Consider the following 14,284-nt stretch of genomic DNA (forward strand, 5'->3'; position numbering starts at 1 on the left):
GGAGGAGACACCAAGAAAAAATCCATTCATTTTAAAGGTTTGTGTGGCCTAGGTCAAGAGCAAACTTCAGTGATTTTGGTAGCTTAGATGCCCCTGGGTCATGGTTTCTTAAACCACGAGCTAGTTTTGCAAGTCATGGACTCGCTAGCAAACAAAAATAATAATAACGTGTGGTTGAACCTAGAGATATTATATAATTGTCTCGTGACCCATTGGGCTCTTTTAAAAGAAGACACGGGGTTGGGCTTTGATCCACCCATGCCCAATTTTCACCATTGGATCCAACCCATTGGGCTCTTTTAAAAGAAGACACGGGGTTGGGCTTTGATCCACTCATGTGTGCATGGGTCACGAGACAATTATATAGTATCTCTAGGTGCAACCACAAATTATTATTTTTTTGTTTGCTAGCATGTCTATGACTTGCAAGACTAGCCTATGTTTAATTCTCGTGAGGGATACCTACCTTGGAACCCATGGGGACACCTTGAGGTACTTGTCAAACATGTGATTGCACATAGAGAGATTATGTTAATGGTATCGCGACCCATACACACATAATTGGATTAAATCACACCCACATGTCCTTATTTTCAAGAATTTCAAATCCCACAAGTGCAGTTGGATTTTGAGGGTTTCATTTTGTAAGGCAACCAAGTAATGAAACACATGGTAGTTGAGAGGAGACACCAAAAAAATATTCCATGTTAAGGGGTGGTGTGGTCCGGGGAAGGTGCAATCCTCGGGTGATTTTGATAGCTTATATGCCCCTAGGTCACAAGTTCTTAATTAATGGGCTATCCCTGCAACTCACACACATACTACCAAACCAAAAAAAATAAAGCTTTTAATTGGTCATTATGAATGTTAACATTCATTTAATTTGTGTGTGTGTGTGTATTCTTGGGGGCAGAGTCATCTCTCATTGTTATCTACTAATCCACCTGGACTTATCATTGTCATTCAAGGAAAAACAACACCTAAAAGGATCTACTAGTGGTCTATAAAGGGTTAGAATTTCATTCATTCCTGTTGGCATTGATGTCAACATGGTCATGATGTTGCTTGTCATATGTCTTATGTCAACCTGATGATGTTGGTAGTCCTCCTCATGCTGTGTGATGATTTTTTGATTGTAGCGGTAGTCAATTTGTTAGTCTTGTTGATTGGCGTTGATATTAACTTGGTTGTGGCATGACTTAGTGCAGGATTTGGAGGCTGAGTAGAGATGGTTGCAGGGCATGTTATGATGGCTTGTTACAAGTTAGTGTTGCTACAAGTATTGGAGGTGCCTCTACTGGTGTTGGGGGAAGTTGGATGACTTGATGTTGTTGTTTCAGGTGTTGGAGATGCTACTACATGTGTTGGAGATGCTTCTACAAGTCTTGGAAGCATTGGAGATGTTGCTACATGTGTTGGAGATGTGTTGGAAACATTGGAGGTGTTGCTATAAGAGATGTTTCTATAGGTATTGGAGACTTCTTGATGGCTTGATGGTGTTTCTATAGGTGTTGGAGGTGTTTGGATATGCATTGGTTATGCATACAATTGTTTGGTTATATAGTGTTACCAAGGATGACTCCCATGGTATTTGGCATGTCAACTAATTTGTATTACCATGGTACAAGTGCCCTTGGTATTGGTATTACCATAGTATTCGCACGTGGTATTTTGGCTTGCACAACATTATGCCCTTGGTATTGGATTCCAAATTGATGAGGATAGTTAGCTATTGAGTTATATATATATATATATATAAATTAAATAAATAAATAATTGGTTGGATGAGTTATGTGTTGAGTGAGAGTGATAGTGCAGCAAAGCGTGTGCAAGCTGTGTGAGGGTTGTTGCATATTTTTTGAAGCAGTTTGCAGGTGTAGCAATAGATAACAGGAGTATGGTTCAACCAACATTTTGTGTAGTGAGTGAGGAAATGAAGTAGAGTTTTGTTGCAAGTCTTTTTGGTGATTGGACGTAGCAGTGTGTGATTGCTACAGTTTGTTGTTTAGAGCGGCATTTGTTTTGTGAGAAGTTTTATCTATAGCAAAGAGGGCTTTGTTGATGCATTATTCAGATCTTTTTATGCAGCGTTTGTGTAGATTCATTTGATTTTGGGTTTTTGATTTTATTCCTTGAAGATATCGTTGTTATGGTGGTCATGTTGTGCAATTTGCAATTCTAATCTAAAAATGTATGAAATGAGGACCACATAAATGAGTGGAGTTGGAGAACTCTGGTGAAATCAATATAAGTGAGTAATTTTCTCAATCCAATGGTAATTGGATAGTTCAAAAGAAACTGGGTGAGTCTCGTTGGTTGTGGTGGCTTCCAGCAGATAGGAGTCTGTAGAGTTGTTTGATAGTTTAGGAGTAATTGGGTGAGGATCATTGGTTATGGTGGCTTCTTGCGGATGGTTGTTCGTAGACTTGCATGATAAATAGATCTCCATTTGATAGTAGCCAGTTGAATCTCTATGTAAAGAATTGTTTGACATAATAAAATATTTTGAGCAGCACAACAACAACAAGGGTGGTTTTCTTCTCGAAGAAGGGTTTTCCACTATAAATACTTGTCTTCCATGTGTTGAATGTTTTAATGGTTTCTGGTTTACATTTGATGCTCTAATCTTCATTTATATGCTTTTGTTTATGCATGGTTTAAAAGAATAATATTTACAAGTGCCTTCACCACTAATTCACCCCCCCCTCGCCCAGTAGATCTAGTTTCCAACAATTTGTATCAGAGTCAGGCCTCCCGATTGCAACTTGATTGCTGGAGAGTGGATTTGAGGAGTATTGGTAGAAATTTTGCATTCTTTTTTCAAAAATGGATCAGCAAGGAATTCCAGTTATTCACAAAGGTAAATTTGCAACTTGGAGAGCGAAATTGGATTCATATTTTGTGTCCCTTAATGAGAATATTTTTCTATCAGTAGAGTATGGAGTTAAAGATGAATTTAATAATTTGGCTAAAAAGATTATCTTGCGTGGGACTTCAATATCTGATAAATTTTATGTGAGATATTGTGAGGCCGCAAAAGAGATGTTAAATAGGTTGCAAAATTTATATCTCGGAGGAAAATTGCAGATTTAAGAGATGGAGAAAAACGCAAAGGATTCAACACATATTGTAGTGGTAAACCAAGCCTCCTCACAAGAAGAAGATGGAAGTCCCAATCTTTCACAAGATGACGATGAAAGCCCTATAGATAGAAGTGATAGATCAAGCATCAATCTAGAGGGACAACAAGATGATATCAGTAGAAAATATGAAGAGTTATCCAAGAGAAGTGTCTTAGAAGCAGAGATCAAGATGCTCACAACTGAAAATAAAGATCAACGAATGCTGCTGCAAATTTTTTATGATAAAGGGTGTGTCTTCAAAGAAGAAATTTTGGATCTAAAAAATCAGCTAGAAGAAGGAAGAAAAATAGAAAATGGAATGAGGAAGCAGTATAAGGAGCTAGAGGATGAAAGCCAAAAAATGATGGCTAAAGCAATTTTTGCAAGAAAAGAATTAGAGCAGTTCAGATCTAGTGCTCAAGCATCAATAAGCAAATCCTAAATTGTTGGAGTAGTTAGTAGTAGTGAAAAAAAAGGAGAATCAACAGTTGTGCAAGAAGCATAAGAACAAACGACGAGGGTCAAACAAGAATAACAAAAATAACAGATGTTATATTATGGAGAACATGTACATATAGTTGCAAATTGTGACAAAGAGATAAAATCCTCCAACCTAATAGTGTAACACCCTCCTCCCACATCTACCCAAGCAACCGGTCAGTTGGGGTAAACATGTGACGAGAGGCCACTATGATATGATTCGACCTCCTAAGTAGCATTAAGGAAGTGGAACCAATGGAAACATCCCATACAGACATTCAACATCAACACTAGGGCCCTCAAGAACCAATCCAACCTTTTTGCCAACCAGCCCCTGGGTTCCACTGAGCTTTTGGACCACTTTACCTCTGGACGCTCTTGTGCTATGGGCATGCCAACGTCCAGGGACCTTTGGATGCTCTCATAGGCATGCAAGCCAGTGTCCAGGGACCTATGGATGCTCTCACAGGCTTGCAAGCCAGCATCCAGGGACCTTTTTGCATAGTGTTGTGCCAACGTCCTCGGGATTTGAGCCACTTTTTCAGACCCAAAGCCTAGGTCACTGCCCAGAATAGAATGACATCTTCAGAATAGTAATATAATAGGGAAATGACAGTGCAAAAGCAATTACTTGAATAAAACCTTGAGTGGACCCCTACTAGCCATGGCAGACATTTCGTTAAACATATCACGAATATGTAATATGCAGGTGTAAATAACATATCTGAGCATAGGGGTCTCATACTTAGCTAAGAATTGCTAAAAGACATTGATGCCTCAATACATTAGCAACCATTTCATCCATTAGGTCATAGATACATTATTCATTCATTTACAAGTAAAAACATGATGAGAGCCATACATAGCCACTATCATAAACATATATATAACCAACATAATAACAACAGAAATACCAATGAAATCACAACCATATAAACCACATATAATCCAGTATAATACTCATAGAAATACAAGGAGAAATAACCTCATATTGATGATGCAAAATCCAAACTCAGGATGGGACTTCCACATTCCACCCGACCGTAGAATGGTTGAGCCACATCTCTCTTCAACCATTCACCCCTGTGCCATATTCCAAGCATGATTGTGGGATCTCATAGACACATCAATCCAAAACCATCCAGGGCTTCCAGAGGCCATCCACCTCAACCCATCCAATAGTGATTCCACCTCACGGTCAGACATCACAAAACCATCATCAGATTGATCACTATCCAAGCCTTCCAGGGCTTCTAGAGTGTTTGTTCCAACCAAGGATTCCAGGACTAGTAACTTAACCCATAACTGTTGTCGGGTTTCCAGAGACTTTGTCCAACCAAGGCTTCCAAAACTAGTAACTCAACCCACCAAGGGTTTTAAGACCATTTGTCCAACCATGGCTTCTATGATTAGTAACTCAACCCAAGTTGTTATAGCGCTTCCAGAATGTTTATCCAACCAGGGCTTCCAGGAACTAATAACTCAACCCAAGCTAAGGAAACATGAGAACCAACTAAAACAAAACAAGGAAATAAACCCACAATCTCCATGGTTATCCAAAAAATGGTAAGTCTATGCAATCCACTGTCAATCCAGGCAATCATCCATGCCAGTGACAGATCATGACCAAAAACCCACATGCATATGCCATGCATGCCAAAACTAGTGAGGAAAACATACATACAACTCGGTACCTGCAAGAAAATCTCGATGTAGCTTCTGATCCCGATGTCCTCTTGTGCTTTCCTGCTCTTCCTTTGCCTTCTTTCTCCAAAAATACAAGTATGCCACATCCTCCAAGAGTGCTCCAAGAAAACTCTATCCAAGAGTATGAGAGAGAGAGAATAATAAGAGAGCTCCAATACTGAACTAACAAAAAGGTTACCAACTAATCCTCAAAAGTCTTTTTATGAGTGAGGCCTCTATTTTCTTCATTTTCCATTATTTTCCTTCATTTTCCTCCTCACATGCAACTTGTGACCTTTCACCACCCTTTTCTCCTAATTTCCATTATTTTCATAAATAAATGTGTCAAAAATGACAGTTTTCTTTTCTAAAGCCTTTGCCATTGCCTTTGCCAGCCATAATAAACCAAATGAACATCCACTAGGATGTTTTGCCCAACACTAAGCTTGGAATATGTGTCCCATCAACTGTGGTCTTATATATTTTTACATGAATTTTTAACGAAGGTTGTTACAATAAGAGTAGTCAAAAGAAGATTAAGAAGGAGGAAATGCTACAACTATTGAAAACGTCGACATATGGCAACAAATTGCAAAAGTGATGAAATCAAACCCTGTCAACAAAAGGAGCAGCTAAAGGAGAAGCAACCTCAAGCATGCATGCAAAGAAGATCACCATCTGTCAGGTTTAATAGTCCTTTTTATGGTTATTGTTTCTCATGTAATGATTTTGACCATAAGGATATTGACTGTAACACACATGCATGGAATAAAAATAAGTTTAGTAGGAGATATCAGTCTTTTCCTCAGTTCTTTGGTCACATAAGATGTTTTCTATGTGACAATTTTGGCCATAAGGCAAAGGATTGCAAGTTACCCATGTGCTACAGGTGATTCAATCAAAGAAACAAGAACATACAAGGACAACCACATAAAAAGAAAGAAGAACAACATATGAAACTTTAGAGGAGAAAGGAGCAACAATGGACTCTCACCAAAAACTAAGGCCCACATGGTCTCAGGGGGAGAATATGGCTACATCTTGAGTTGCATGTAGATCTTTGGAGGTGTAGCCATATCAGAAAGGTTGCATGAAGACAAATCTGCATATGAAAGAGATGCTTGTGTTCAGGGGGATTTCATGAGGTTTTAAGTATTAATTTTTATTTCTTATCTATTCTTACTTTCAGCTTGTCATCATTCAGATCAACCACATAAGTTTTGTTGTTAGCATTGGAGCAGTTGCATGTTGAGTTTTTATTGATTTTTTGGAGGTATAACAACCACATGGTTGTCTTATGTGCATGGTCAAGGTGTGATGGAGATCACACATTCAAGAGGAGCATAATTACTTCCTAATAGAGTTGCAGATTGTTGGCATTGTGCACAGTATGGAGGAGCTTGTTGTCCTTATTGGACATGATTTTGTTACAGGAAATATGTTGAGAATAAATGTGTCATTGTTGCCATACATATTGCTAGTAGGATGAGATGAATGCTTGCATGACATAGTTGGTATATTGACGATGCTCATACTACTAGATCATATTTTTGTCATGTGTTGTCATGCATGTGTTTTTTCTATGGAGATTGGATGATGTGTTAGAGTTGGCTCATCTAGAGTATGCACTTTATTGCTCATGTTTTCTATTCTAGATGTATCATGTTGTTGCTGATATGTATTTGGATGGCTGAGTTGTGATGTTGTTGTTGCATGGAGAGAGTATATGTTGTTTCCTATGATGTGTTGGATATTATGCATTCATATGGTTGAGTCATGATGATTTATATTGTTGCTCATACATGGAGAGAATACATTGTTGCACATATTTATGGACCAATTTACTGATGTGTTGGTTTATGCTTCTACTACTTGGCTTTTTCTCTCATAAGCGAATGATTTGATGGCTTGAGGTTGAGGAGATGATGAGTTTTTTGCTGAAAATAGTGCTATAGTGCTAGATCTTATGCTATTATTGCTCCTATCTAGTGCTTCTTGGATACATTGTTTACTTGGATACACATTGATGATATAGGAGATATTTCATGTATTGGTTCATATGCTCCTAGTGTTGTTGTTGTTGTTTGTTGATGTGCTCCTCATGGCTTGAGTTGATGATATATTATTGTTGGTTGATGAGCATCATGGACGCTTTGTTATGATGAGGATATGTATTTGTTGTTGCTTCTATGACATATTGCTATGTTGTTGTTGTCAATTGATTTTGTTGTTAATGCCTATGTGGAGCACGGTGGTTGCTGGTGATTATCATGTTATTGTTGTAGGATCTTCATTATTTGGATGGTGATGGCCAAGGTGTTGAATGGCCATGTAATAACATATGTTTTCGATAGTACTTCTATTGTTGTTGCTACATATAGAAAGCATATGTCATTGCTCATGGAGGCCTTGTATTTGATGGATATGCCATGTAATGTATGGATGTGCCATGTATGGAGCATATATCATTGCTCATTGATGTCATGTACTCATGGTCATTTCATATTTTGGGCATGCATAGAGGAAAGCACTTTTATGTGCAGTTGTAAAAGCCATGTATTATTAATGTTTCATCTTTTGGGTGTATTTGTCATGAAGAGACCCATAGTGTCAATTAGCTATGTATGGGCTAATGGGTGTCATATTTTGTTTTGTATACCATTGATGTAGCCCTAGTTCATTAGGTAAATGATGTAAAAGTGGGTCCATAGAGTCATGGTTGGTGATAGGTGTGCTTATAGAGGAGTCATTTATCGGTTCTATGTATTTGTCACAACCATGTATTTGCTCCATGAAGCATTGTATATGTTTGGTACTTCATTGTACACCATTGTAGTTCAGAGTGACACAATGGATATGTTGCCACAACAACAACGAGAGAGTGTTTGTAGCTCCATTACATGCCTAGGGGGGCATGTTCAGTTTCATAGATTGCATGGTACTGGCTAGAGACATCTTTGGTTTGCATTAGCATGGTGTTGAGTTTGACAGGGGGAGTACTTCTCTCATTTGGCACATTACTGGCATTGTTCTTCAGTGTCAGTATAACCCTTTGCCATTGATGTCAAAGGGGTAAAGAATTTGGTAGCTTCAAAGTTAAAGAGTGTATGGAGTTCAGCCTCAAATGTTGGAGATCAGGTTGAGGTTGACATCAATGCCAAAGGGGGAGCTTGTTGGCATTGTAGTGTTGGCATTGATGTCAATAGGGTCATGATGTTGCTTGACATATGTCTTATGCCAACCTGATGATGTTGGTAGTTCTCCTCATGATGTGTGATGATTTTTGGGTTATTACAGTGGTCAGATTGTTGGTTGGCATTGATCTCAACTTGGTTGTGGCATGAAGTAGTGTAGGATTTGGAGGCTAAGTAGAGATGGATGTGGGGCATGTTATGATGACTTGTTACAAGTTGATGTTGCTACAAGTATTGGAGGTGCCTCTATAGGTGTTGGAGGCAGTTTGATGACTTTATGTTGTTTTTGTAGGTGTTGGATATGTTGCTACATGTGTTGGAGATGCTTCTACAAGTGTTGGAAGCATTGGAGATGTTTCTACATGTGTTTGAGATGTGTTGTAAGCATTGGAGACGTTGCTACAGGTGTTGGAGGTGTTTGGCTATGCATTAGTTATGCATATGATTGTTTGGTTATACACTGTTACCAAGGATGGTTCCCATGGTATTTGGTATGGCAGCTAATTGGTATTACCATGGTACAAGCACCTTTGGTATTGGTATTACCATGGTACAGGTGCACTTGGTATTGGTATCACCATAGTACAAGTGCCCTTGGTATTTGTATTACCATGGTATTCACACGTGGTATTTTGGCTTGTTGCTTTGATATTGGTATAGGTGCCCTTGGTATTGGTATTACCATGGTACATGTGCACTTGGTATTGGTATTACCATGGTACAGGTGCCCTTGGTATTGGTATTACTACGGTATTCACATTTGGTATTTTGGCTTACACACCATTACACTAGTATTTACACTTGGTATTGGTATTACCTTAATATTTTCCCTTGGTATTGGATTCAAGATTGATGAGGATAGTTTGCTAAAAAAAAAAAAAAAATGGTTGGATGAGTTATGTGTTGAGTGAGAGTGAGAATGTAGCAGCGGCTGTGCAATTTGTGTGAGGGTTGTGTTGTAGATTTTATAAAGCAATTTGCAGATGTAGCAACATATAACAAGAGTATGTTTCAGACAAAAATTTGTGCATTGAGCGAGGAAATTAAGTAGAGTTTTGTTGCAGGTCTTTTTGGTGATTGGTAGCAGTTTGTTGTTGAGAGCAACATTTGTTTTGTGAAAAATTTTATCTATTGGAGAGAGGGTTTTGTTGATGCATTTTTCAGATAATTTTATGCAATGTTTGTGTTGATTCATTTTATTTTGGAGTTTTTATTTTATTTCTTGAAGATATTGTTGTTTTGGTGTTCATGTTGAGCGGTTTTCAGTTCCAGTCTAAAAATGTATGAAACGAGAAGCACATAGAGGAGTGGAGTTGAGGACTTCGGTGAAATCAATATAAGTGAATAATTTTCTCAATCCAATGGTAGTTGGATAGTTCAGAAGAAATTGGGTGAGGCTCGTTGGTCATGGTGGCTTCCAACAGATAGGAGTCTGTAGAGTCATTTGATGGTTCAAGAGTAATTGGGCAAGGATCGTTGGTTGTGGTGGCTTCCAGCAGATGGTTGTCCATAGATTCACAGGAGAAAGAGATCTCCATTTGATAGTAGCTAGTTGAATCTCTATGTAAAGAATTTTTTGACATAATAAAATATTTTGAGCAGCGCAGTAGCAACAAGGGTGGTTGAATGTTTTCATGGTTTTTGGCTTATGTTTGATAATCTGATCTATGTTTATGTGCTTCTATTTATGCATGGTTTAAAAGAATAATAATTTGGAGAAAAATTTATAAGTGCCTTCACTACTGATTCACACCCCCCTTACCCCAATATTGATCTAGTTTCCAACAATTCCGTATTCCTCTAGGTCTTGGGCCATTAACCTATTTCCTTATGTTCACGCAAGATGAGCACTTAGCTAATTATAAGTAGTTTTAGGTCTTTACTCTAGGACATGTTACCTACCAATGTGTAGGGTAACTCTAGAAAGGTCAAACTATGTAGGTGAAATCCTAATTCAAAAAATCAAAAAATAAGGGAAGATTCATCAAAGCTTGAAACAAGGAGATCTAGAAAATTCACACTTGAAGTTCAAAGGGTGGCCTAAAGATTATTGAGAATAACACACACTTAGTAGGAGCTTTCATTGAAATAGGTCATGGAATGTAGCACATGGTTCAAGGAACGATTGTAATCGAACATTAGTCAGTGCATGGTGCTATGATAGTTTGGTGTCTCTCATGTATAAGCGTAGATTAAATAAAACAAGGATTATGCATGTTCTCACTGAGAACAAGAGATACATGTTTGCATTGGAGGGAATTCACCTTGACAAAAATGATAAAGAAATGAATGCTTCAAAATTTGGAATCTTGTAGCAAAGGCAAACATAATGGATATGTGATTTTTATCTCTTTTACAATTGATTTTATAATAGAAAAGTAATTACAAGTTGCTATTAAACCCCAGAGTTTCTATATATTACCAAATCCTTAAGACATTTGCATTGTCCAAGAATTCCACTATGACAGTTGCATAAGTATGTGAATTGGTCATTAACAAAGCATCCAACAAGTTACATCAAAGGATAATGAGTAAAACACTTGAAATTTATACATATTATGTGGCACTAAAATGATATTGATGGGATGACATGTACAATATGTGGATAGATTATAATTCTAATTTTGAGGGCTAAGATGACCTATTTAGGATCAAGAATTGATTTAAATAAGGTTTACTTTGGGATGATCTTTACAACCCCTCAATAAATGATTGTTATTGGGCCAATATTACAGTCATGGAGGCTGAAGCATACCTTGAAGGCCGCATAGCCACTTGGTTAATAGAATTTGGAGCCCTTGTGGCCACTTTAGAGGTTTTTAATGGATATATTTGAAGACTTCTTGGATAAGTTACATTGTTGAAGAGCCTTTGGAGGTTCAATGCCACATTAAACCCCATTTCTACCCCCCTTTGTTGGATATGGGTCAATTTTGAGGGCTTGTTCCCCTTAATATTTGTACATATGTCATGAATGCTTATAATTTCATTAGTTTGGATTATCTAATTGTTGAAGAGAGCCTTTGCCCTTACATATGCTAGAATATGGGATTTTATGCTAGAAAATTAATATTTTAAAGTGGGGGAAGTTGAGCACCTCCTCTATAAATAGAGGTGCACTTCCTCTCATTTTCTCATGGTGGATTTGGGGAAGAAATCCTCATGAGGTGTGAAATTTCTATGATTTTTCTCTCCTATAATTTGGCTATGGATGGATAAGTTGAGCGACTTTTCTTAGGTGGAATTATGATGTGATGTGATGTGATATCTTTTCATGGATGCTTATGGTGGATCTTTGAAGATGCATGGTGAAGTAAGTTAGTTTATTTGTTTTATCTTAGTATTATGTTCCATGGGATGTATGATCATGTGCTAAGTTAGTTTATTTGGTATTTTTTCATTGTCCCTTGTTGAGCTAAACCCTTTTTTAAAGTATTTTAAGAATAGAAATAGCTTTTTCTTTCCCTGAATCTTCTAAAAAAATTGAGACCCTGGATCTTAAACCCTAGGCTAAGTTAGTTTATTTGCCCTAGGTTCTTTGGATCTAGTTATTGGTTCAAGGAAACCATAGAATCATTTAATTCCTTGATCTGCATGTGTGTGTGTGTGTATTTTTACCCCAAGGAAAAATCGTAATTTTCATTATAAAAGGAAAAAATTACATTTTGTAGATGCATTGTCATGCATTCAAAAACATGTCATAAAAAAACCAACCATCCATCATAAATTGTCCCAAAAAAGAGTCAAGCCCGAAGGCCTTCGCAGTTCTACATTCTAGGATAATCAAAACACATGCATATCATCTAAGAAGCACCAAAACATATAACCTCCATTGACAGAGAGAGGATAAAAAATATAGATATGAAATATTATAATAAAACAAAAGTTTAAGCCTACAACTGGTCCATCCTCAAGCCTTTTATGAAAGGCCTATGGTAAAACTCAAAATGTGCATCTCCATTCTGCTCTATAATCTTCCACATACCATGGGCTTACTGCGCCCTTGCTTTAGAAAGGTCATCTGCCATAGAGTTCCTTTCCCTGTAAATGTGAGAACATGAGATTTGGTCAAAACTACCTTTCAACTGTAAAAATTCCTCCAACATGGGAATGAGTGTGTGCACATGACATCTAGCAGCTTCATTAAACCAATTAATAACAATGAGGGAATCACCAAAAATCTGGAGTTGTCCGCATTCTTTTTCGATAGCAAATAATAACGAAAGCTTTAGACTATACAATTCAACAAAATTGTTTGAGCCTTGTCACAAGCCACTTTGTAGTTTGAAAAAATGGTTTTCATGTAAATACAAAACTACACCTCCCCCACATTTGCCATCAACTTGAGAAGCACCACCAAAGTATGCCTAAGGACAAGATTTATCCACCACTTCAGGATAAGTATGCCTCGACATATGTGATTTAGGTCAATTTGGAATCACATCATATATGGCTAATGAGTTTGCAACCACTTTGTCATGGAATACAGTCTTATTCTAAAAAATAACATGATTTTGGGCTAACCAAATCCCCTAGTTAATGATGAGCAGAAGATTTCTAAGCTTCTTGGGAGAAACATTTTCCCACTAGGAGTGCTAAGCATCTAAACATGATAAACCCTAAAAAATTAAATTCATAGATAAAGAAATGTGAATAGTACTCCACTCAATACTCGCGAAGGGGAATTCTAAAAAGTGAGGGTTCACTGATTCTTTTATTGCTTTATAGAGAGGGAACCAACTTGGCCTAGGGAAGCATATTTTTTTCTTTTCTTTTTTTTCACATGTAGGAAGCTTATTTTAAAAAATACAACATTGAAAAAGTTGGGATTTCACTGGACATTTTAGCTTCCATGACTTCTTCCACCACCAAGCTAATTCTCTAGGTTCTTTATCTGCCATGATAAAAAGATATCCTGAGTTGGAGGTATATTCTCTATGGGACGAATGGACCAACAAAGATTTTGCTCAATCGTATGTGGGATGCATTGAGAGAGGTAGCATAGATCTTCCACAACTCTATCCAGACAACTGGAAATTTCAGTTGACCCACATACATTCAACCCTGTGCCTAGATGGACATTCTGTTTGGATCTGCCACCTGATTAAGTGTTACAATCCCCCTTTTGATGCAAAAAATTCACCATCACCTATGGAAAAGTGTAATGTGCCCCACAACTAACCCAAACACCTTGACCAATTCTAACATGTTCCCAAAATTGACTTTCCAAGCTAAACCTTGTTCAATCACACCAAAATACTCAATAATCGCCTTCCAAACAACTAATACATTTAGCTTATGGTTGTTAGGGGATCTGATCCAATATTCAAGGGAAAATGATCAATCCAACCACCTGATTTGATCCAAATTAAACTCCAATTTTTCCCTTGAAATAATCCTCATAGTTTGAAACTCCAAATTTTGAGCCTTTTTTCTATCTTAGCCAACAACTAATGTCAATTCACCTTCCTATGATAAATGGGTTTAAGATAAAATCCCAAATATTTATGTATGATATTAATAGAATTAATTTAAAAATGGAATAGGTTTTGTGCATTGTAAGTTCATCTCTAAACAACCCTGCCACATTGAAAGAAGACTTTTGCATGTTTACCAACATACTTGCGGTTTTTTCAAATAAATAATGTGTCGATTTAATTGAGATTAAGTCCCTCCTAGATCCATCACAGAACAACAAAATATCGTTAACAAACAATAAATGTGTGATGAACAAATCTCCAGTAATATCCCTAAGGAAAATTAATAGTAATTATGCAAAGAAAAATAGACAAAAACACCATG

General features: G+C 37.3%; 1 pseudogene; it reads left to right on the forward strand.

Moving 5' to 3' along the window:
- LOC149192551 (kinesin-like protein KIN-14L pseudogene) overlaps positions 1-1,453 on the forward strand; it is a 57,742-nt pseudogene extending 56,289 nt beyond the window's left edge.
- The last annotated feature ends 12,831 nt before the right edge of the window (positions 1,454-14,284 follow it).

The sequence above is a fragment of the Pinus tabuliformis genome, chromosome 2_2 (assembly GCF_031772625.1).
Source record: "Pinus tabuliformis cultivar Carrire ecotype Pingquan chromosome 2_2, CPIR1, whole genome shotgun sequence".
Lineage (NCBI taxonomy): Eukaryota > Viridiplantae > Streptophyta > Pinopsida > Pinales > Pinaceae > Pinus > Pinus tabuliformis.